Source organism: Lissotriton helveticus, chromosome 4_1 (assembly GCF_964261635.1).
Source record: "Lissotriton helveticus chromosome 4_1, aLisHel1.1, whole genome shotgun sequence".
NCBI lineage: Eukaryota > Metazoa > Chordata > Amphibia > Caudata > Salamandridae > Lissotriton > Lissotriton helveticus.
Genome location: NC_136063.1, coordinates 971,134,523 through 971,158,842, shown reverse-complemented (window position 1 = coordinate 971,158,842; position 24,320 = coordinate 971,134,523). Strand labels below are relative to the sequence as shown.

Sequence of the window (24,320 nt, the reverse complement as noted above, 5' to 3'; positions counted from 1 at the left end):
AGAGAGGATCTTGCGAGACACCTGCTGAGGATTAGTTCTTTTACTGTGTATGTCTGAAAATATACCAAGATTTTTCGGGGGGCTTTGCTGTCCGGATGTAGCCTGAAGGGTTCTCTGTGTACACGCTGAATTTCAGCTTCTAGATCTATATCTGGTCGATCCTTTAATATATCTTCCCGTAGTAGCCTGCACATGAATCCCTTAATGTCTTCCACTTCAGCCCCCTCTGGAATCTTAAGTATTCTTAAGTTATTTCGACGACTCTGCATTTCCAACCTCTCCATGTCCATTGTGAGTTTACGGTTCTGCTCCTTTAGAGTATTAATATCTTTGGAATTCTCCTTTGATGTTTCCGAGAGCGAGGTAACTTTACTTTCCAGCACACAGGTTTGAGCTGCTAGTCCCTCCATTTTTGCCTCCAAATTATCAAATCTATCATATAGTCCTTTCTGATTGCTCTCGGAAGTTGCAAACTTGTCCATCAAGTCGTCCCTGAGAGATTGGAATAGACAACCAAGTCGGTCCCTCTCTTCTCCACTGACAGCTTCTTCAAATCTACCCCTGGTGTTTAGGATAGAATCGTGTGCAATACTATTTGCACTACAAAAGGAAAGAGGATTAGAAAGAGGTTTAAGTAGGGCTGTATGGGGAGTTTGAGAGGTACAAGGGCTCCCATTATCAGATAAAGTATGAACCATAGGGGATACTGGAGATGAAGCAGTGGCCAAATTTACTGCGTCTAATTTTGTACTTGGGAGGAGAGGCCCTTGCCTACTTAAAAGATCAGTGCTCGTCACAGGATCATGCTCTAGGGGAGCGGATAAAGTATGTTTTAATCCTTCCATATGTGTAATCGGCTCCAGTTCTGCATACCTATTTTCCAAAGGTTAAGTTGTCAGGATGGGGTGGGGAGGCTCAATATCAAGTTCGTTAGACCCTTCGCCTACCTCCACCACCTCATCTGAAACAGCAGGCTCTATATTGATGTCTGACGTTTCTCCTCCTACTCCCACAAATGATTTTTCGGAGGGGTCTTCCTTTGAGTTAACTGCCTGCTCCATAATCTTAAAGAAGCTTTTGAGTGAGGGGGTGCCTCTCTGAGCTAAAAGCTGTTTGTTGCACTTAACAGCCCCTCCTCTCTTGGCCCCCCCTTCTTCTTATGTTTGTGTGGGGATACCGGTGTTGGCCCCTCTCTCACCAGGGTTTCTCCTGAGTCCCAAAGCCCCCGCCTCCTAAGGTCCTGTTTAGACCTCAACTGATATCGATTTCTGGTGCCCACTGCTCCTCCACCAAACACTGCCCCCTTTAACTGTTTTAAACCTCCCTCTGTATTATCTAGAGGATTAACCACACTAATGTCTGTGTAGGCAGATCGGTTTTCAACTTCACTCACAACTTCTGCCTCCATGCAGGCACTCCCACTTAGAACCCCCTTACCAGCAGCCTCACGTTCCCTTAGGCTCGAAGAGGGGTAGCAGCCCCAGCAAACCGGACCTTTCACTCGGAGGATAAGTGCTGCTCTTGAGCGCTGCCAATAATCTCGGCTGTAGAGTATCCGTGTGCTTTTGAGGCTGTCGGTCGGTGGACACACAGCAACCTTCGAGAGACTGCAGCGGCTCCTGATGCTTCTAGCACGGCTCAGCTCTCCTGCCTCCAGCCGAGCGCACAGCCGAACGTCACATGAGACGCGAGGCCGCATCCCTCAGGTCCGGATCCGGATCCAAGGTCCTAGTGCCTGGAGCGTTTTTTTTTTTTTTTTACCGGGAGAAACAAAGGAGAACAAACTCAGTTTTCCGCGGGGTAAAGAGAAGACTGAGACATTATCTGTCCTCACCGCTCAAAACTGCGATAGTCAGCCGGTGAGATCCATCGTTATGTTGGTAGTTCCCGGCGAATTGTGGTGTCGTGGCGGGGGAGCTCTTCAGCAGCCGCTAGCCTGCCGCCGCTATGTTCCCTAAATATATAGCATACTTTTGAAGAATTAGCAGATGATGAAATGCTACTGATTCCATCCAATCCTTCAAGCAGCGTGTGATCCAAGGAGATAAACAGTCCAAAATGAGACACTAGAAAAATTCATCTATTTTCAAACAATTAAACTTGGCCTGTACAGGGGTCAAACCTGTGACCTTGGCGTTATTAGCACCACGCTCTAACCATCTGAGCTAACAGGCCATTTTGCACAACTTCCTGGAGGTCCAGCATATGAAGAAGGGCAAATGATAGTTAACCCAGGAGATTTGGAAAGCTTAATTTTAGCAGTTTACCATGAAGTTATAGATATATATCATCAACATGAAGAAACCAATATGACTTAAAAAAAACTTACAATACAAAAGAGATTTTCATACTTAGTGTTAGAACTTAGAACCATTAACGTTTTTTCAATGTGGTTAAGCAATAATTATATATTCATCACCTATATTGAATTGATTCATCTAATCATTTTATCAGCTTCTCCTCAAAGGAAATATAGAGATAAACATGATACAGTAGAAAATACATCTATTTTCAACATTAAAGGAGCATCAAGTATTAGCTTGGAGACTGATTGAAAGTATGTCCTTGGCGTTTTTAACTTCATGCTCTAACAGACTAAACTAATAGAGTCACTAAATATATAGCATACTATTGAAGATGAAGCAGATGATGAAGTCCTACTGATTGTTAATCCGGGATAGTTGGAAAGCTTATATTCAGCTGTTTACATTCATAGTATCTTTATATATTATCAACAAGACTAAACAAAAATGATCTCAATAAATTGCAATAAATAAGAGATTTAGTTACTTGGCGTTAGAACTTAGAACCATTAATAGATATTCCAGGCGCTTTAAGAATAGTAATTAATTCTATAATTATATCAAATGTATTCATCCAATCCTTCAAGCAGCGTTTGATCCAAGGAGATAAACAGTCCAAAATGAGACACAAGAAAAATTCATCTTTTTTCAAAGAATTAAACTTTGGCTGTACAGTGATCGAACCTGTGACCTTGGTGTTACTAGCACCACGCTCTAACCAACGGAGCTAACAGGCCAAATTTCACATCTTCCGGAGGACCAGCACAGGAAGCAGTGCTAATGATAGTTCAACCGGGAGATTTGGAAAGCTTAATTTCAGCTGTTTAATATGAATTAACTTTCATATTATCAACATGAAGAAACTAATATGACTTCAAAAAAATTGCAATACAAAAGAGATTTCCATACTTAGTGTTAGAATTTTGAACCAGTAACGTTTTTTCCACGTGGTTTAGCAATAAATAAATATTCATCACCTATATTCAATTAATTCATCTAATCATTCTATCAGCTTCTGCGCAAAGTAAATATAGAGGTAAACATGATACAGAAGAAAATACATCTATTTTCAACATTAAAGGAGCATCAAGTATTGGCTTGGAGACTTATTGAAATTATGTCCTTTCCGTTTTTAACTTCATGCTCTAACAGACTAAACTAATAGGCTCACTAAATATATAGAATACTTTTGAAGAATTAGCAGATGATGAAATGCTACTGATATCATCCAATCCTTCAAGCAGCGTGTGATTCAAGGAGATAAACAGTCCAAAATGAGACACAAGAAAAATTCATCTTTGTTCAAACAATTAAACTTGGCCTGTCCAGGGAGCGAACCTGTGACCTTGGCGTTATTAGCACCACGCTCTAACCATCTCAGCTAACAGTCCATTTTGCATAACTACCTTGAGGTCCAGCATATGAAGAAGGGCAAATGATAGTTAACCCAGGAGATTTGGAAAGCTTAATTTCAGCAGTTTACCATGAAGTTATTGTTATATATCATCAACATGAAGAAACTAATATGACTTAAAAAAATTACAATACAAAAGAGATGTTCATACTTAGTGTTAGAAATTAGAACCATTAACGTTTTTTCCATGTGGTTAAGCAATAAAAAGAAAAGTCATCACCTATATTGAATTGACTCATCTAATCATTTTATCAGCTTCTCCTCAAAGGAAATATAGAGATAAACATGATACAGTAGAAAATACATCTATTTAATTTGAGGGCAGCAAATGGGAGGACACCCTCGGATAGGGGGGGGGGCCCACACCTACAATAGGCCAGGACACTCCTCTAGATTAGACTACTTCCTAATAGACGTATGTCTATGGCCTTATGTAAGGGACATGCAGGTGGTCCCTTCGACTGAAAGTGACCACAATTCACTCTCTCTAAGTATGGTCCAGTGGTGGTGCACTTCAAATAGGGTTAATATTAACCTGGTAGCCCCATCCCCGGATGAGTCCGAAGTCTCCCCTTGTGGCAGACGAATAAAATGGGCGAAACTGGTCTTATCCGAGGCAAAGGTAGGGGAAATTCAATCCCTTTTAATCCAAGCAGTAACAACCCTTGGAACCTCCCTAGAAGGGGCGGGTGGAGCTAGTGGGCTTTTTGTCTCCCTGGTAGAAGCCCTAACCAATGTGTTTACTATGTATCCAAACCAGTCGGGCAATAAAAAATCAAAAAAACTAGTTGATGGTTGGTATACCCAAACCTGTAGGGTCCACAAGGCAAGGCTAGTAGAGGCGGTTAAACTTAAATCCCGAGGCGTGATTCAGGAAGCTAGGAAGGCTTATAATAAATCTATTAAACTTGCCAGGATGGAATGGGAAGCAAAATTTTGGGATGACCTCCTCCAGGCTAGCAAGATCAGGGACTCAAGGGCCTTTTGGAATCTCATTAGCACACGGAATAAACCCGATGCATCAATGAGACCCTGTAACATCCCGCCCCAAAACTGGGTAAAACACTTTGGGAATTTATATCTCCCTCCAGATGGGGAACTGATCTTGGGGATGGACCTTACACGTGAAATTGAACCCCTTGCCTATGACCTCTTCACTCCCCTAGAGATTGAGGGAGTTATAGGTTGGGTAGCACCGCGTAAGGCAGCAGGCCCTGATGGCCTACCGGGGGACCTTATGAGGGCATTCCCAACGGAGTGGGCTAGGGTTATAGCAGCTCTCCTGAACGATATCATGGCGGGAGGGGCAGTGACAGAATCCTGGAAAGGGGCAGTGGTGGTCCCGATTTACAAAAAAGGGTGTAGGGAAACACCGGGGAACTACCGCCCTATAAGTCTGATAGACTCCACCCAAAAGATAGCCGGGAAAGCTATCCTTGGTAGGATTCTTCATTGGGTGGAGGAGAATAAAATCCTATCAGACTTTCAGGCAGGTTTTCGGGCAGGCATGGGGACAATAGAGCAGGTGTTTAGGCTGGCACTATTGGGGTGGAAGGTGGTGGAGCTAGGCAAGGGTAGTCTTTTTTTGGCCTTTATAGACCTGAAGACTGCCTTTGACCTGGTTCCCCGGGAAGAGCTTTGGAGGGTACTCTACGAGATGGGACTACCTCCTTATATCTTGTCCCTTCTCATTAGCCTTCATACCCATACCTATGCACAAGTCCGCTGGGGTAAGAACGGAGAGCTCACCGAGAAGATACCAGTGTCTAGGGGCGTAAGACAGGGCTGTGTCTTGGCTCCCACCCTCTTCTCGTTATATGTGAATGGGGTGGTCAAACATCTTCAGCAAGAACCAGCCGACGCCCCCTGCCTCGGAGGAGTCCGCATCCCCACCCTACTCTTTGCGGACGACACGCTCCTGATTTCGAAGACCCCACAAGGCCTACAGAAATTGCTAACACGATTTCAGGAGTTTTGTACAGCAAAAGGGTTAACAATAAATGTGGATAAAACAAAATATTTAGTCCTAAACCCTCCTAAGAAACTAGGCCGCCCACCGTCACTTAATTCGATCCCTTTAGAAAAAGTAGCCGAATTCGATTACCTCGGCATTCGAATTACGGATAGGTTGTCCTGGGCAAACCACATTGAAAAAATGGTCCTCAACCATAGGAGAGTTGGAGGAGCCCTTATGAGGGAGTTCAGGGCCTCACCTAGGAGATCTCTTACCCCAGTAACTGACATCTACAAGGCCAAAGTTGTGTCATCGGCCTTGTATGGGGCTGAACTGTGGGGCCACTGCCGAATGGACACCCTAGTGACAGCGGAGAGTAAGCTACTGAAATCCATTATCTCCGTTCCACTGAGCACTCCATCTGTACCAGTGTGGTTGGACACGGGCTGTAAAAATATCAAAGACCAGGCCCAGCTCCGGCCGCTCCTATTATGGACACGAATATGGAGGGCCGAAGAATTAAAGTCCTATGCTGATGCCCTGGGGGATATAATGAGCCTGGGGGGTTGGCCAAAGATAAGATGGTTAAGTGAAACTAAAAACCTCCTGGAGAAGATCGGTCTAGGAGACTGTTGGCCATCACGTTCAGCCCCACCAAAAGAAGTGGTTAAGACACATTATTGGAAATGGATTTCGGAGCGCTTAAGTACAAACTCCAACCACTGCAATTCCACGGTTGCCTTTTTACAAATTAAAGACATTGTTGCCTTTGAACCCTACCTGGACATGATTACCATCCCCTTTGATCGAGCACTTTATTTTAAATTCAGAGTTGGATCCCTCCCAGTAGGTGCTGTGGTATCGAAATGGTCATTAGCGGGCCAAACTTCCCCTAATTGTGCATGTTGCCCGAGTAGGATTGAGTCCATTGCCCACGTTCTATTCGAATGCCCGGATTATGCAAGGCCTAGGAGCTCTTGGCTGAAACCTCTATGTCGAAATATGGGCACTCGTAACCACCTAGTAGCCTTGCGTATCCTAACCACAGACACTTCTCCCCCTATAGTGTGTGGAATAGCAAAATTTTTAAAGCAGTTTTGGCTTATTCGTTGTAAGAGATTGTCAGTAGCTGTTTAATTCATTTTTTTAGCTAATTTATTAATGGGCACTTCACGCCCTTTTATCCCTCTTAAATGAGTTTTATACTGGCTTCTTGTACGCAATGTTTTTCTATTTTTGAAACTGTAATGCTTGTATTTAATTGTGCTTACAAGATATCTTGCATATCGAATAAAAGCTTATGACTGACTGACTGACATCTATTTTCAACATTAAAGGTGCATCAAGTATTGGCTTGGAGACTGATTGAAAGTATGTCCTTGGCGTTTTTAACTTCATGCTCTAACAGACTAAACTAATAGTCTCAGTAAATATATAGTATACTATTGAAGATGAAGCAGATGATGAAGTCCTACTGATTGTTAATCCGGGATAGTTCGAAAGCTTATATTCAGCTGTTTACATTCATAGTATCTTTATATATTATCAACGAGACTAAACAAAAATTATCTCAATAAATTGCAATAAATAAGAGATTTAGTTACTTGGCGTTAGAACTTAGAACCATTAATAGATATTCCAGGCGCTTTAAGAATAGTAATTAATTCTATAATTATATCAAATGTATTCATCCAATCCTTCAAGCAGCATTTGATCCAAGGAGATAAACAGTCCAAAATGAGACACAAGAAAAATTCATCTTTTTTCAAAGAATTAAACTTGGCCTGTACAGGGATCGAACCTGTGACCTTGGAGTTATTAGCACCACGCTCTAACCAACTGAGCTAACAGGCCAATTTGCCATCTTCTGGAGGACCGGCACAGGAAGCAGTGCTAATGATAGTTCAACCGGGAGATTTGGAAAGCTTAATTTCCGCTGTTTAATATGAATTAACTTTCATATTATCAACATGAAGAAACTAATATGACTTCAAAAAAATTGCAATACAAAAGAGATTTCCATACTTAGTGTTAGAATTTTGAACCATTAACGTTTTTTCCATGTGGTTAAGCAATAAATAAATATTCATCACCTATATTCAATTGATTCATCTAATCATTCTATCAGCTTCTCCTCAAAGGAAATATAGAGATAAACATGATACAGTAGAAAATACATCTATTTTCAACATTAAAGGAGCATCAAGTATTGGCTTGGAGACTGATTGAAATTATGTCCTTGGCGTTTTTAACTTCATGCTCTAACAGACTAAACTAATAGTCTCACTAAATATATAGCATACTATTAAAGATGAAGCAGATGATGAAGTCCTACTGATTGTTAATCCGGGATAGTTGGAAAGCTTATATTCGGCTGTTTACATTCATAGTATCTTTATATATTATCAACAAGACTAAACAAAAATGATCTCAATAAATTGCAATAAATAAGAGATTTAGTTACTTGGCGTTAGAACTTAGAACCATTAATAGATATTCTGGGCGCTTTAAGAATAGTAATTAATTCTATAATTATATCAAATGTATTCATCCAATCCTTCAAGCAGCGTTTGATCCGGGGAGATACACAGTCCAAAATGAGACACAAGAAAAATTCATCTTTTTTCAAAGAATTAAACTTGGCCTGTACAGGGATCGAACCTGTGACCTTGGCGTTTTTAGCACCACGCTCTAACTAACTGAGCTAACAGGTTAATTTGCACATTTTCTGGAGGACCAGCACAGGAAGCAGTGCTAATGATAGTTCAACCGGGAGATTTGGAAAGCTTAATTTCAGCTGTTTAATATGAATTAACTTTCATATTATCAACATGAAGAAACTAATATGACTTCAAAAAAATTGCAATACAAAAGAGATTTCCATACTTAGTGTTAGAATTTTGAACCAGTAACGTTTTTTCCACGTGGTTTAGCAATAAATAAATATTCATCACCTATATTCAATTGATTCATCTAATCATTCTATCAGCTTCTGCGCAAAGGAAATATGGAGGTAAACATGATACAGAAGAAAATACATCTATTTTCAACATTAAAGGAGCATCAAGTATTGGCTTGGAGACTGATTGAAATTATGTCCTTTGCGTTTTTAACTTCATGCTCTAACAGACTAAACTAATAGGCTCACTAAATATATAGAATACTTTTGAAGAATTAGCAGATGATGAAATGCTACTGATTCCATCCAATCCTTCAAGCAGCGTGTGATTCAAGGAGATAAACAGTCCAAAATGAGACACAAGAAAAATTCACCTTTGTTCAAACAATTAAACTTGGCCTGTACAGGGATCGAACCTGTGACCTTGGCGTTATTAGCACCACGCTCTAACCATTTGAGCTAACAGGCCATTTTGCATAACTACCTTGAGGTCCAGCATATGAAGAAGGGCAAATGATAGTTAACCCAGGAGATTTGGAAAGCTTCATTTCAGCAGTATACCATGAAGTTATTGTTATATATTATCAACATGAAGAAACTAATATGACTTAAAAAAATTACAATACAAAAGAGATGTTCATACTTAGTGTTAGAACTTAGAACCATTAACGCTTTTTCCATGTGGTTAAGCAATAAATAAATAGTCATCACCTATATTGAATTGATTCATCTAATCATTTTATCAGCTTCTCCTCAAAGGAAATATAGAGATAAACATGATACAGTAGAAAATACATATATTTTCAACATTAAAGGTGCATCAAGTATTGGCTTGGAGACTGATTGAAAGTATGTCCTTGGCGTTTTTAACTTCATGCTCTAACAGACTAAACTAATAGTCTCAGTAAATATATAGCATACTATTGAAGATGAAGCAGATGATGAAGTCGTACTGATTGTTAATCCGGGATAGTTGGAAAGCTTATATTCAGCTGTTTACATTCATAGTATCTTTATATATTATCAACAAGACTAAACAAAAATGATCTCAATAAATTCCAATAAATAAGAGATTTAGTTACTTGGCGTTAGAACTTAGAACCATTAATAGATATTCCAGGCGCTTTAAGAATAGTAATTAATTCTATAATTTTATCAAATGTATTCATCCAATCCTTCAAGCAGCGTTTGATCCAAGGAGATAAACAGTCCAAAATGAGACACAAGAAAAATTAATTTTTTTTCAAAGAATTAAACTTGGCCTGTATAGGGATCGAACCTGTGACCTTGGCGTTATTAGCACCACGCTCTAACCATCTGAGCTAACAGGCCATTTTGCACAACTACCCGGAGGTCCAGCAAATGAAGAAGGGCAAATGATAGTTAACCCAGGAAATTTGGAAAGCTTAATTTCAGCAGTTTACCATGAAGTTATTGTTATATATTATCAACATGAAGAAACTAATATGTCTTAAAAAAAAGTTACAATACAAAAGAGATTTTCATACTTAGTGTTAGAACTTAGAACCATTACCGTTTTTTCCATGTGGTTAAGCAATACATAAATATTCATCACCTATATTGAATTGATTCATCTAATCATTTTATCAGCTTCTCCTCAAAGGAAATATAGAGATAAACATGATACAGTAGAAAATACATCTATTTTCAACATTAAAGGTGCATCAAGTATTGGCTTGGAGACTGATTGAAAGTATGTCCTTGGCGTTTTTAACTTCATGCTCTAACAGACTAAACTAATAGTCTCAGTAATTATATAGTATACTATTGAAGATGACGCAGATGATGAAGTCCTACTGATTGTTAATCCGGGATAGTTGGAAAGCTTATATTCAGCTGTTTACATTCATAGTATCTTTATATATTATCAACAAGACTAAACAAAAATGATCTCAATAAATTGCAATAAATAAGAGATTTAGTTACTTGGCGTTAGAACTTAGAACCATTAATAGATATTCCATGCGCTTTAAGAATAGTAATTAATTCTATAATTATATCAAATGTATTCATCCAATCCTTCAAGCAGCGTTTGATCCAAGGAGATAAACAGTCCAAAATGAGACACAAGAAAAATTCATCTTTTTTCAAAGAATTAAACTGGCCTGTACAGGGATCGAACCTGTGACCTTGGCGTTATTAGCACCACGCTCTAACCAACTGAGCTAACAGGCCAATTTGCACATCTTCTGGAGGACCGGCACAGGAAGCAGTGCTAATGTTAGTTCAACCGGGAGATTTGGAAAGCTTAATTTCAGCTGTTTAATATGAATTAACTTTCATATTATCAACATGAAGAAACTAATATGACTTCAAAAAAATTGCAATACAAAAGAGATTTCCATACTTAGTGTTAGAATTTTGAACCAGTAACGTTTTTTCCACGTGGTTTAGCAATAAATAAATATTCATCACCTATATTCAATTGATTCATCTAATCATTCTATCAGCTTCTGCGCAAAGGAAATATGGAGGTAAACATGATACAGAAGAAAATACATCTATTTTCAACATTAAAGGAGCATCAAGTATTGACTTGGAGACTGATTGAAATTATGTCCTTGGCTTTTTTAACTTCATGCTCTAACAGACTAAACTAATAGTCTCACTAAATATATAGTATACTATTAAAGATGAAGCAGATGATGATGTCCTACTGATTGTTAATCCGGGATAGTTGGAAAGCTTATATTCAGCTGTTTACATTCATAGTATCTTTATATATTATCAACAAGACTAAACAAAAAAGATCTCAATAAATTGCAATAAATAAGAGATTTAGTTACTTGGCGTTAGAACTTAGAACCATTAATGGATATTTCAGGCGCTTTAAGAATAGTAATTAATTCTATAATTATATCAAATGTATTCATCCAATCCTTCAAGCAGCGTTTGATCCAAGGAGATAAACAGTCCAAAATGAGACACAAGAAAAATTCATCTTTTTTCAAAGAATTAAACTTGGCATGTATAGGGATCGAACCTGTGACCTTGGCGTTATTAGCACCACGCTCTAACCATTTGAGCTAACAGGCCATTTTGCATAACTACCTTGAGGTCCAGCATATGAAGAAGGGCAAATGATAGTTAACCCAGGAGATTTGGAAAGCTTCATTTCAGCAGTATACCATGAAGTTATTGTTATATATTATCAACATGAAGAAACTAATATGACTTAAAAAAATTACAATACAAAAGAGATGTTCATACTTAGTGTTAGAACTTAGAACCATTAATGCTTTTTCCATGTGGTTAAGCAATAAATAAATAGTCATCACCTATATTGAATTGATTCATCTAATCATTTTATCAGCTTCTCCTCAAAGGAAATATAGAGATAAACATGATACAGTAGAAAATACATATATTTTCAACATTAAAGGTGCATCAAGTATTGGCTTGGAGACTGATTGAAAGTATGTCCTTGGCGTTTTTAACTTCATGCTCTAACAGACTAAACTAATAGTCTCAGTAAATATATAGCATACTATTGAAGATGAAGCAGATGATGAAGTCGTACTGATTGTTAATCCGGGATAGTTGGAAAGCTTATATTCAGCTGTTTACATTCATAGTATCTTTATATATTATCAACAAGACTAAACAAAAATGATCTCAATAAATTCCAATAAATAAGAGATTTAGTTACTTGGCGTTAGAACTTAGAACCATTAATAGATATTCCAGGCGCTTTAAGAATAGTAATTAATTCTATAATTATATCAAATGTATTCATCCAATCCTTCAAGCAGCGTTTGATCCAAGGAGATAAACAGTCCAAAATGAGACACAAGAAAAATTAAATTTTTTTCAAAGAATTAAACTTGGCCTGTATAGGGATCGAACCTGTGACCTTGGCGTTATTAGCACCACGCTCTAACCATCTGAGCTAACAGGCCATTTTGCACAACTACCTGGAGGTCCAGCAAATGAAGAAGGGCAAATGATAGTTAACCCAGGTAATTTGGAAAGCTTAATTTCAGCAGTTTACCATGAAGTTATTGTTATATATTATCAACATGAAGAAACTAATATGTCTTAAAAAAAAAGTTACAATACAAAAGAGATTTTCATACTTAGTGTTAGAACTTAGAACCATTACCGTTTTTTCCATGTGGTTAAGCAATACATAAATATTCATCACCTATATATTGAATTGATTCATCTAATCATTTTATCAGCTTCTCCTCAAAGGAAATATAGAGATAAACATGATACAGAAGAAAATACATCTATTTTCAACATTAAAGGAGCATCAAGTATTGGCTTGGAGACTGATTGAAATTATGTCCTTTGCGTTTTTAACTTCATGCTCTAACAGACTAAACTAATAGGCTCACTAAATATATAGAATACTTTTGAAGAATTAGCAGATGATGAAATGCTACTGATTCCATCCAATCCTTCAAGCAGCGTGTGATTCAAGGAGATAAACAGTCCAAAATGAGACACAAGAAAAATTCACCTTTGTTCAAACAATTAAACTTGGCCTGTACAGGGATCGAACCTGTGACCTTGGCGTTATTAGCACCACGCTCTAACCATTTGAGCTAACAGGCCATTTTGCATAACTACCTTGAGGTCCAGCATATGAAGAAGGGCAAATGATAGTTAACCCAGGAGATTTGGAAAGCTTCATTTCAGCAGTATACCATGAAGTTATTGTTATATATTATCAACATGAAGAAACTAATATGACTTAAAAAAATTACAATACAAAAGAGATGTTCATACTTAGTGTTAGAACTTAGAACCATTAACGCTTTTTCCATGTGGTTAAGCAATAAATAAATAGTCATCACCTATATTGAATTGATTCATCTAATCATTTTATCAGCTTCTCCTCAAAGGAAATATAGAGATAAACATGATACAGTAGAAAATACATATATTTTCAACATTAAAGGTGCATCAAGTATTGGCTTGGAGACTGATTGAAAGTATGTCCTTGGCGTTTTTAACTTCATGCTCTAACAGACTAAACTAATAGTCTCAGTAAATATATAGCATACTATTGAAGATGAAGCAGATGATGAAGTCGTACTGATTGTTAATCCGGGATAGTTGGAAAGCTTATATTCAGCTGTTTACATTCATAGTATCTTTATATATTATCAACAAGACTAAACAAAAATGATCTCAATAAATTCCAATAAATAAGAGATTTAGTTACTTGGCGTTAGAACTTAGAACCATTAATAGATATTCCAGGCGCTTTAAGAATAGTAATTAATTCTATAATTATATCAAATGTATTCATCCAATCCTTCAAGCAGCGTTTGATCCAAGGAGATAAACAGTCCAAAATGAGACACAAGAAAAATTCATCTTTGTTCAAACAATTAAACTTGGCCTGTACAGGGATCTAACCTGTGACCTTGGCGTTATTAGCACCATGCTCTAACCATCTGAGCTAACAGGCCATTTTGCACAACTACCTGGAGGTCCAGCAAATGAAGAAGGGCAAATGATAGTTAACCCAGGAAATTTGGAAAGCTTAATTTCAGCAGTTTACCATGAAGTTATTGTTATATATTATCAACATGAAGAAACTAATATGTCTTAAAAAAAAGTTACAATACAAAAGAGATTTTCATACTTAGTGTTAGAACTTAGAACCATTAACGTTTTTTCGATGTGGTTAAGCAATACATAAATATTTATCACCTATATTGAATTGATTCATCTAATCATTTTATAAGCTTCTCCTCAAAGGAAATATAGAGATAAACATGATACAGTAGAAAATACATCTATTTTCAACATTAAAGGAGCATCAAGTATTGGCTTGGAGACTGATTGAAAGTATGTCCTTGGCGTTTTTAACTTCATGCTTTAACAGACTAAACTAATAGTCTCACTAAATATATAGTATACTATTGAAGATGAAGCAGATGATGAAGTCCTACTGATTGTTAATCCGTGATAGTTGGAAAGCTTATATTCAGCTGTTTACATTCATAGTATCTTTATATATTATCAACAAGACTAAACAAAAATGATCTCAATAAATTGCTATAAATAAGAGATTTAGTTACTTGGCGTTAGAACTTAGAACCATTAATAGGTATTCCAGGCGCTTTAAGAATAGTAATTAATGCTATAATTATATCAAATGTATTTATCCAATCCTTCAAGCAGCGTTTGATCCAAGGAGATAAACAGTCCAAAATGAGACACAAGAAAAATTCATCTTTTTTCAAAGAATTAAACTTGGCCTGTACAGTGATCGAACCTGTGACCTTGGCGTTTATTAGCACCACGCTCTAACCAACTGAGCTAACAGGCCAAATTTCACATCTTCTGGAGGACCAGCACAGGAAGCAGTGCTAATGATAGTTCAACCGGGAGATTTGGAAAGCTTAATTTCAGCTGTTTAATATGAATTAACTTTCATATTATCAACATGAAGAAACTAATATGACTTCAAAAAAATTGCAATACAAAAGAGATTTCCATACTTAGTGTTAGAATTTTGAACCAGTAAAGTTTTTTCCATGTGGTTTAGCAATAAATAAATATTCATCACCTATATTCAATTGATTCATCTAATCATTCTATCAGCTTCTGCGCAAAGGAAATATAGAGGTAAACATGATACAGAAGAAAATACATCTATTTTCAACATTAAAGGAGCATCAAATATTGGCTTGGAGACTGATTGAAATTATGTCCTTTGCGTTTTTAACTTCATGCTCTAACAGACTAAACTAATAGGCTCACTAAATATATAGAATACTTTTGAAGAATTAGCAGATGATGAAATGCTACTGATTCCATCCAATCCTTCAAGCAGCGTGTGATTCAAGGAGATAAACAGTCCAAAATGAGACTGTGTTTTTTTTAAAAATACTACTTCGTGTAGTTCGGGCCTCCTCGAGCCTTACCTTCTGTGTCCGAGTCTTCGAGCTCCGACGTTCCTGTTCTCAGAGGAGCGCGTAGTGCGTCATCACGTTGCTGTGTACAGCCTTCCTGTTGGATAAAAGTTTCGGCAGTCTGGATTGGTCATCAGCTATTTTGCTTTGTGACGTTTTCGCATGACTCTTGTCCACGTTGCTTAGCGACCTATTCTCTGCTCTGCCACCCTTACAGCGCACTGGTTACGGGCACTAGTTACAAAGTGCTCACCGCTGGTGCGCACAGCTTCCAGTTTGTCGAAGTGCTCACCGCTGGTGCGCACAGCTTCCAATCTGTCATATACATTTCGCCATTTACAGCGCACTAGTTACAGCGCAAATGTGAGACAGTGTTTATTCCTGGTGCGTGCTACTTCAAGCTTCAAGTTCATAACGGACTCATCGCTTGTCATCGCTGGTGCGCACAGCTTTCTTACTACTAGTGCTCACCTCTGATTTGTATAACATTCTGTTTATTTACTCATAGTATTTTGTTTCTAACGTGCTCATCGCTGATGCGCACGGCTTATTTGGATTTGTTTTGGCTTTTGTTCTTCACATTTGGACACTGTTTGATTTCATAAAGAATTATTCTTGTTATCTTCCAATTTGCTCTTAAAGTAATGTCTACCCTTCAATCTGTTAATCCACCTCCAGCTTTTCTGGAAACTCCTGGTGAACCTCCAATTAGGTGGGAAATTTGCCATGATGCGTTCGAAAATTATTTAGGAGCGATTGGGGCATCTAGATTTTGCCCTGAAAGAAAGAAGTGCCTGCTTTTACATTCTCTGGGATTGAGGGCAGGTCTGTCTTTAAGCATCTCCCAGATTTACCTGTTATTGAAGGTGTTGTGTCTGATGATTATAGTGACACTGTGCAAACACTAAAGATTCGTTTTGACAAACAACCTAACTTAATGGTTCGTAGACACACTTTCTTTAAGAGAAAACAAGCTGATTCGGAAGATATTGATGCTTATATTTCCATCTTGCTGAGATTAGCATCTGAATGTAAATTTGAAAACTTTAATGAACAGCTTATCAGGGATCAATTTGTGTGTCATTGTAAGGATAAAAACATTAGGCAAAAGTTGTTAGCAGATGATGAAATGCTACTGATTCCATCCAATCCTTCAAGCAGCGTGTGATTCAAGGAGATAAACAGTCCAAAATGAGACACAAGAAAAATTCATCTTTGTTCAAACAATTAAACTTGGCCTGTACAGGGATCGAACCTGTGACCTTGGCGTTATTAGCACCATGCTCTAACCATCTGAGCTAACAGGCCATTTTTCACAACTCCCTGGAGGTCCAGCAAATGAAGAAGGGCAAATGATAGTTAACCCAGGAGATTTGGAAAGCTTAATTTCAGCAGTTTACCATGAAGTTATTGTTATATATTATCAACATGAAGAAACTAATATGACTTAAAAAAAATTACAATACAAAAGAGATTTTCATACTTAGTGTTAGAACTTAGAACCATTAACGTTTTTTCGATGTGGTTAAGCAATACATAAATATTCATCACCTATATTGAATTGATTCATCTAATCATTTTATCAGCTTCTCCTCAAAGGAAATATAGAGATAAACATGATACAGTAGACAATACATCTATTTTCAACATTAAAGGTGCATCAAGTATTGGCTTGGAGACTGATTGAAAGTATGTCCTTGGCGTTTTTAACTTCATGCTCTAACAGACTAAACTAATAGAGTCACTAAATATATAGCATACTATTGAAGATGAAGCAGATGATGAAGTCCTAATGATTGTTAATCCGGGATAGTTGGAAAGCTTATATTCAGCTGTTTACATTCATAGTATCTTTATATATTATCAACAAGACTAAACAAAAAAGATCTCAATAAATTGCAATAAATAAGAGATTTAGTTACTTGGCGTTAGAACTTAGAACCATTAATAGATATTCCAGGCGTTTTAAGAATAGTAATTAATTCTATAATTATATCAAATGTATTCATCCAATCCTTCAAGCAGCGTTTGATCCAAGGAGATAAACAGTCCAAAATGAGACACAAGAAAAATTCATCTTTTTTCAAAGAATTAAACTTGGCCTGTACAGGGATCGAACCTGTGACCTTGGCGTTATTAGCACCACGCTCTAACCAACTGAGCTAACAGGCCAATTTGCACATTTACTGGAGGACCAGCACAGGAAGCAGTGCTAATGATAGTTCAACCGGGAGATTTGGAAAGCTTAATTTCAGCTGTTTAATATGATTTAACTTTCATATTATCAACATGAAGAAACTAATATGACTTCAAAGAAATTGCAATACAAAAGAGATTTCCGTACTTAGTGTTAGAATTTTGAACCAGTAACATTTTTTCCACGTGGTTTAGCAATAAATAAAAATTCATCACATATATTCAATTGATTCATCTAATCATTCTATCAGCTTCTGCGCAAAGGAAATATAGAGGTAAACATGATACAGAAGAAAATACATCTATTTTCAACATTAAAGGAGAATCAAGTATTGGCTTGGAGACTGATTGAAATTATGTCCTTTGCGTTTTTAACTTCATGCTCTAACAGACTAAACTAATAGGCTCACTAAATATATAGAATACTTTTGAAGAATTAGCAGATGATGAAATGCTACTGATTCCATCCAATCTTTCAAGCAGCGTTTGATTCAAGGAGATAAACAGTCCAAAATGAGACACAAGAAAAATTCTTTTTTGTTCAAACATTTAAACTTGGCTTGTACAGGGATCGAACCTGTGACCTTGGCGTTATTATACCGCGCTCTAACCATCTGAGCTAACAGGCCATTTTGCACAACTACCTGGAGGTCCAGCATATGAAGAAGGGCAAATGATAGTTAACCCAGGAGATATGGAAAGCTTAATTTCAGCAGTTTACCATGAAGTTATTGTTATATATTATCAACATGAAGAAACTAATATGACTTAAAAAAACGTACAATACAAAAGAGATTTTCATACTTGGTGTTAGAACTTAGAACCATTAACGTTTTTTCCATGTGGTTAAGCAATACATAAATATTCATCACCTATATTGAATTGATTCATCTAATCATTTTATCAGCTTCTCCTCAAAGGAAATATAGAGATAAACATGATACAGTAGAAAATACATCTATTTTCAACATTAAAGGTGCATCAAGTATTGGCTTGGAGACTGATTGAAAGTATGTCCTTGGCGTTTTTAACTTCATGCTCTAACAGACTAAACTAATAGTCTCACTAAATATATAGTATACTATTGAAGATGAGGCAGATGATGAAGTCCTACTGATTGTTAATCCGGGATAGTTGGAAAGCTTATATTCAGCTGTTTACATTCATAGTATCTTTATATATTATCAACAAGACTAAACAAAAAAGATCTCAATAAATTGCAATAAATAAGAGATTTAGTTACTTGGCGTTAGAACTTAGAACCATTAATAGATATTCCAGGTGCTTTAAGAATAGTAATTAATTCTATAATCATATCAAATGTATTCATCCAATCCTTCAAGCAGCGTTTGATCCAAGGAGATAAACAGTCCAAAATGAGACACAAGAAAAATTCATCTTTTTTCAAAGAATTAAACTTGGCCTGTACAGGGATCGAACCTGTGACCTTGGTGTTATTAGCACCACGCTCTAACCAACTGAGCTAACAGGCCAATTTGCACATCTTCTGGAGGACCAGCACAGGAAGCAGTGCTAATGATAGTTCAACCGGGAGATTTGGAAAGCTTAATTTCAGCTGTTTAATATGAATTAACTTTCATATTATCAACATGAAGAAACTAATATGACTTCAAAAAATTGCAATACAAAAGAGATTTCCATACTTAGTGTTAGAATTTTGAACCAGTAACGTTGTTTCCACGTGGTTTAGCAATAAATAAATATTCATCACCTATATTCAATTGATTCATCTAATCATTCTATCAGCTTCTGCGCAAAGGAAATATGGAGGTAAACATGATACAGAAGAAAATACATCTATTTTCAACATTAAAGGAGCATCAAGTATTGGCTTGGAGACTGATTGAAATTATGTCCTTTGCATTTTTAACTTCATGCTCTAACAGACTAAACTAATAGGCTCACTAAATATATAGAATACTTTTGAAGAAATAGCAGATGATGAAATGCTACTGATTCCATCCAATCCTTCAAGCAGCGTGTGATTCAAGGAGATAAACAGTCCAAAATGAGACACAAGAAAAATTCATCTTTTTTCAAAGAATTCAAATTGACCTGTACAGGGATCGAACCTGTGACCTTTGGGTTATTAGCACCACGCTCTAACCATCTGAGCTAACAGGCCATTTTGCACAACTACCAGGAGGTCCAGCAAATGAAGAAGGGCAAATGATAGTTAACCCAGGAGATTTGGAAAGCTTAATTTCAGCAGTTTACCATGAAGTTATTGTTATATATTATCAACATGAAGAAACTAATATGACTTAAAAAAATTACAATACAAAAGAGATTTTCATACTTGGTGTTAGAACTTAGAACCATTAACGTTTTTTCCATGTGGTTAAGCAATACATAAATATTCATCACCTATATTGAATTGATTCATCTAATCATTTTATCAGCTTCTCCTCAAAGGAAATATAGAGATAAACATGATACAGTAGAAAATACATCTATTTTCAACATTAAAGGTGCATCAAGTATTGGCTTGGAGACTGATTGAAAGTATGTCCTTGGCGTTTTTAACTTCATGCTCTAACAGACTAAACTAATAGTCTCACTAAATATATAGTATACTATTGAAGATGAAGCAGATGATGAAGTCCTACTGATTGTTAATCCGGGATAGTTTAAAGCTTATATTCAGCTGTTTACATTCATAGTATCTTTATATATTATCAACAAGACTAAACAAAAAAAGATCTCAATAAATTGCAATAAATAAGAGATTTAGTTACTTGGCGTTAGAACTTAGAACCATTAATAGATATTCCAGGCGCTTTAAGAATAGTAATTAATTCTATAATTATATCAAATGTATTAATCCAATCCTTCATGCAGCGTTTGATCCAAGGAGATAAACAGTCCAAAATGAGACATAAGAAAAATTCATCTTTTTTCAAACAATTAAACTTGGCCTGTACAGGGATCGAACCTGTGACATTGGCGTTATTAGCACCACGCTCTAACCAACTGAGCTAACAGGCCAATTTGCACATCTTCTGGAGGACCAGCACAGGAAGCAGTGCTAATGATAGTTCAACCGGGAGATTTGGAAAGCTTAATTTCAGCTGTTTAATATGAATTAACTTTCATATTATCAACATGAAGAAACTAATATGACTTCAAAAAAATTGCAATACAAAAGAGATTTCCATACTTAGTGTTAGAATTTTGAACCAGTAACGTTTTTTCCACGTGGTTTAGCAATAAATAAATATTCATCACCTATATTCAATTGATTCATCTAATCATTCTATCAGCTTCTGCGCAAAGGAAATATGGAGGTAAACATGATACAGAAGAAAAATACATCTATTTTCAACATTAAAGGAGCATCAAGTATTGGCTTGGAGACTGATTGAAATTATGTCCTTTGCGTTTTTAACTTCATGCTCTAACAGACTAAACTAATAGGCTCACTAAATATATAGAATACTTTTGAAGAATTAGCAGATGATGAAATGCTACTGATTCCATCCAATCCTTCAAGCAGCGTGTGATTCAAGGAGATAAACAGTCCAAAATGAGACACAAGAAAAATTCATCTTTTTTCAAAGAATTAAAATTGGCCTGTACAGGGATCGAACCTGTGACTTTTGGGTTATTAGCACCACGCTCTAACCATCTGAGCTAACAGACCACTTTGCACAACTACCTGGAGGTCCAGCAAATGAAGAAGGGCAAATGATAGTTAACCCAGGAGATTTGGAAAGCTTAATTTCAGCAGTTTACCATGAAGTTATTGTTATATATTATCAACATGAAGAAACTAATATGATTAAAAAAATTACAATACAAAAGAGATTTTCATACTTGGTGTTAGAACTTAGAACCATTAACGTTTTTTCCATGTGGTTAAGCAATACATAAATATTCATCACCTATATTGAATTGATTCATCTAATCATTTTATCAGCTTCTCCTCAAAGGAAATATAGAGATAAACATGATACAGTAGAAAATACATCTATTTTCAACATTAAAGGTGCATCAAGTATTGGCTTGGAGACTGATTGAAAGTATGTCCTTGGCGTTTTTAACTTCATGCTCTAACAGACTAAACTAATAGTCTCACTAAATATATAGTATACTATTGAAGATGAAGCAGATGATGAAGTCCTACTGATTGTTAATCCGGGATAGTTGGAAAGCTTATATTCAGCTGTTTACATTCATAGTATCTTTATATATTATCAACAAGACTAAACAAAAAAGATCTCAATAAATTGCAATAAATAAGAGATTTAGTTACTTGGCGTTAGAACTTAGAACCATTAATAGATATTCCAGGCGCTTTAAGAATAGTAATTAATTCTATAATCATATCAAATGTATTCATCCAATCCTTCAAGCAGCGTTTGATCCAAGGAGATAAACAGTACAAAATGAGACACAAGAATTTTTTTTTTCAAAGAATTAAACTTGGCCTGTACAGGGATCGAACCTGTGACCTTGGTGTTATTAGCAGCACGCTCTAACCAACTGAGCTAACAGGCCAATTTGCACATCTTCTGGAGGACCAGCACAGGAAGCAGTGCTAATGATAGTTTAACCGGGAGATTTGGAAAGCTTAATTTCAGCTGTTTAATATGAATTAACTTTCATAATATCAACATGAAGAAACTAATATGACTTCAAAAAATTGCAATACAAAAGAGATTTCCATACTTAGTGTTAGAATTTTGAACCAGTAACGTTTTTTCCACGTGGTTTAGCAATAAATAAATATTCATCACCTATATTCAATTGATTCATCTAATCATTCTATCAGCTTCTGCGCAAAGGAAATATGGAGGTAAACATGATACAGAAGAAAATACATCTATTTTCAACATTAAAGGAGCATCAAGTATTGGCTTGGAGACTGATTGAAATTATGTCCTTTGCGTTTTTAACTTCATGCTCTAACAGACTAAACTAATAGGCTCACTAAATATATAGAATACTTTTGAAGAATTAGCAGATGATGAAATGCTACTGATTCCATCCAATCCTTCAAGCAGCGTGTGATTCAAGGAGATAAACAGTCCAAAATGAGACACAAGAAAAATTCATCTTTTTTCAAAGAATTAAAATTGGCCTGTACAGGGATCGAACCTGTGACCTTTGGGTTATTAGCACCACGCTCTAACCATCTGAGCTAACAGGCCATTTTGCACAACTACCTGGAGGTCCAGCAAATGAAGAAGGGCAAATGATAGTTAACCCAGGAGATTTGGAAAGCTTAATTTCAGCAGTTTACCATGAAGTTATTGTTATATATTATCAACATGAAGAAACAAATATGACTTAAAAAAATTACAATACAAAAGAGATTTTCATACTTGGTGTTAGAACTTAGAACCATTAACGTTTTTTCCATGTGGTTAAGCAATACATAAATATTCATCACCTATATTGAATTGATTCATCTAATCATTTTATCAGCTTCTCCTCAAAGGAAATATAGAGATAAACATGATACAGTAGAAAATACATCTATTTTCAACATTAAAGGTGCATCAAGTATTGGCTTGGAGACTGATTGAAAGTATGTCCTTGGCGTTTTTAACTTCATGCTCTAACAGACTAAACTAATAGTCTCACTAAATATATAGTATATTATTGAAGATGAAGCAGATGATGAAGTCCTACTGATTGTTAATCCGGGATAGTTGGAAAGCTTATATTCAGCTGTTTACATTCATAGTATCTTTATATATTATCAACAAGACTAAACAAAAAAAGATCTCAATAAATTGCAATAAATAAGAGATTTAGTTACTTGGCGTTAGAACTTAGAACCATTAATAGATATTCCAGGCGCTTTAAGAATAGTAATTAATTCTATAATTATATCAAATGTATTAATCCAATCCTTCATGCAGCGTTTGATCCAAGGAGATAAACAGTCCAAAATGAGACATAAGAAAAATTCATCTTTTTTCAAACAATTAAACTTGGCCTGTACAGGGATCGAACCTGTGACATTGGCGTTATTAGCACCACGCTCTAACCAACTGAGCTAACAGGCCAATTTGCACATCTTCTGGAGGACCAGCACAGGAAGCAGTGCTAATGATAGTTCAACCGGGAGATTTGGAAAGCTTAATTTCAGCTGTTTAATATGAATTAACTTTCATATTATCAACATGAAGAAACTAATATGACTTCAAAAAAATTGCAATACAAAAGAGATTTCCATACTTAGTGTTAGAATTTTGAACCAGTAACGTTTTTTCCACGTGGTTTAGCAATAAATAAATATTCATCACCTATATTCAATTGATTCATCTAATCATTCTATCAGCTTCTGCGCAAAGGAAATATGGAGGTAAACATGATACAGAAGAAAATACATCTATTTTCAACATTAAAGGAGCATCAAGTATTGGCTTGGAGACTGATTGAAATTATGTCCTTTGCGTTTTTAACTTCATGCTCTAACAGACTAAACTAATAGGCTCACTAAATATATAGAATACTTTTGAAGAATTAGCAGATGATGAAATGCTACTGATTCCATCCAATCCTTCAAGCAGCGTGTGATTCAAGGAGATAAACAGTCCAAAATGAGACACAAGAAAAATTCATCTTTTTTCAAAGAATTAAAATTGGCCTGTACAGGGATCGAACCTGTGACCTTTGGGTTATT

The 24,320-nt window shown here is 36.3% G+C and overlaps 10 non-coding genes across 10 annotated transcripts; all 10 read right to left on the bottom strand.

The window, feature by feature from the left end:
- Positions 1–7,451: 7,451 nt before the first annotated feature.
- TRNAI-AAU (transfer RNA isoleucine (anticodon AAU)) lies at positions 7,452–7,525 on the bottom strand. The gene has a single exon. It is a non-coding gene; the product is annotated as a tRNA-Ile (tRNA).
- A 786-nt stretch (positions 7,526–8,311) lies between these two features.
- On the bottom strand, positions 8,312–8,385 carry TRNAF-AAA (transfer RNA phenylalanine (anticodon AAA)). Its single transcript has one exon. It is a non-coding gene; the product is annotated as a tRNA-Phe (tRNA).
- A 580-nt stretch (positions 8,386–8,965) lies between these two features.
- On the bottom strand, positions 8,966–9,039 carry TRNAI-AAU (transfer RNA isoleucine (anticodon AAU)). Its single transcript has one exon. It is a non-coding gene; the product is annotated as a tRNA-Ile (tRNA).
- Positions 9,040–10,692: 1,653 nt separating this feature from the next.
- Positions 10,693–10,766, bottom strand: TRNAI-AAU (transfer RNA isoleucine (anticodon AAU)). Its single transcript has one exon. It is a non-coding gene; the product is annotated as a tRNA-Ile (tRNA).
- Positions 10,767–13,077: 2,311 nt separating this feature from the next.
- TRNAI-AAU (transfer RNA isoleucine (anticodon AAU)) lies at positions 13,078–13,151 on the bottom strand. The gene has a single exon. It is a non-coding gene; the product is annotated as a tRNA-Ile (tRNA).
- Positions 13,152–16,700: 3,549 nt separating this feature from the next.
- Positions 16,701–16,774, bottom strand: TRNAI-AAU (transfer RNA isoleucine (anticodon AAU)). The gene has a single exon. It is a non-coding gene; the product is annotated as a tRNA-Ile (tRNA).
- Positions 16,775–17,564: 790 nt separating this feature from the next.
- TRNAI-AAU (transfer RNA isoleucine (anticodon AAU)) lies at positions 17,565–17,638 on the bottom strand. Its single transcript has one exon. It is a non-coding gene; the product is annotated as a tRNA-Ile (tRNA).
- Positions 17,639–19,081: 1,443 nt separating this feature from the next.
- Positions 19,082–19,155, bottom strand: TRNAI-AAU (transfer RNA isoleucine (anticodon AAU)). The gene has a single exon. It is a non-coding gene; the product is annotated as a tRNA-Ile (tRNA).
- A 1,442-nt stretch (positions 19,156–20,597) lies between these two features.
- Positions 20,598–20,671, bottom strand: TRNAI-AAU (transfer RNA isoleucine (anticodon AAU)). Its single transcript has one exon. It is a non-coding gene; the product is annotated as a tRNA-Ile (tRNA).
- Positions 20,672–23,626: 2,955 nt separating this feature from the next.
- TRNAI-AAU (transfer RNA isoleucine (anticodon AAU)) lies at positions 23,627–23,700 on the bottom strand. The gene has a single exon. It is a non-coding gene; the product is annotated as a tRNA-Ile (tRNA).
- Between the last annotated feature and the right edge of the window lie 620 nt (positions 23,701–24,320).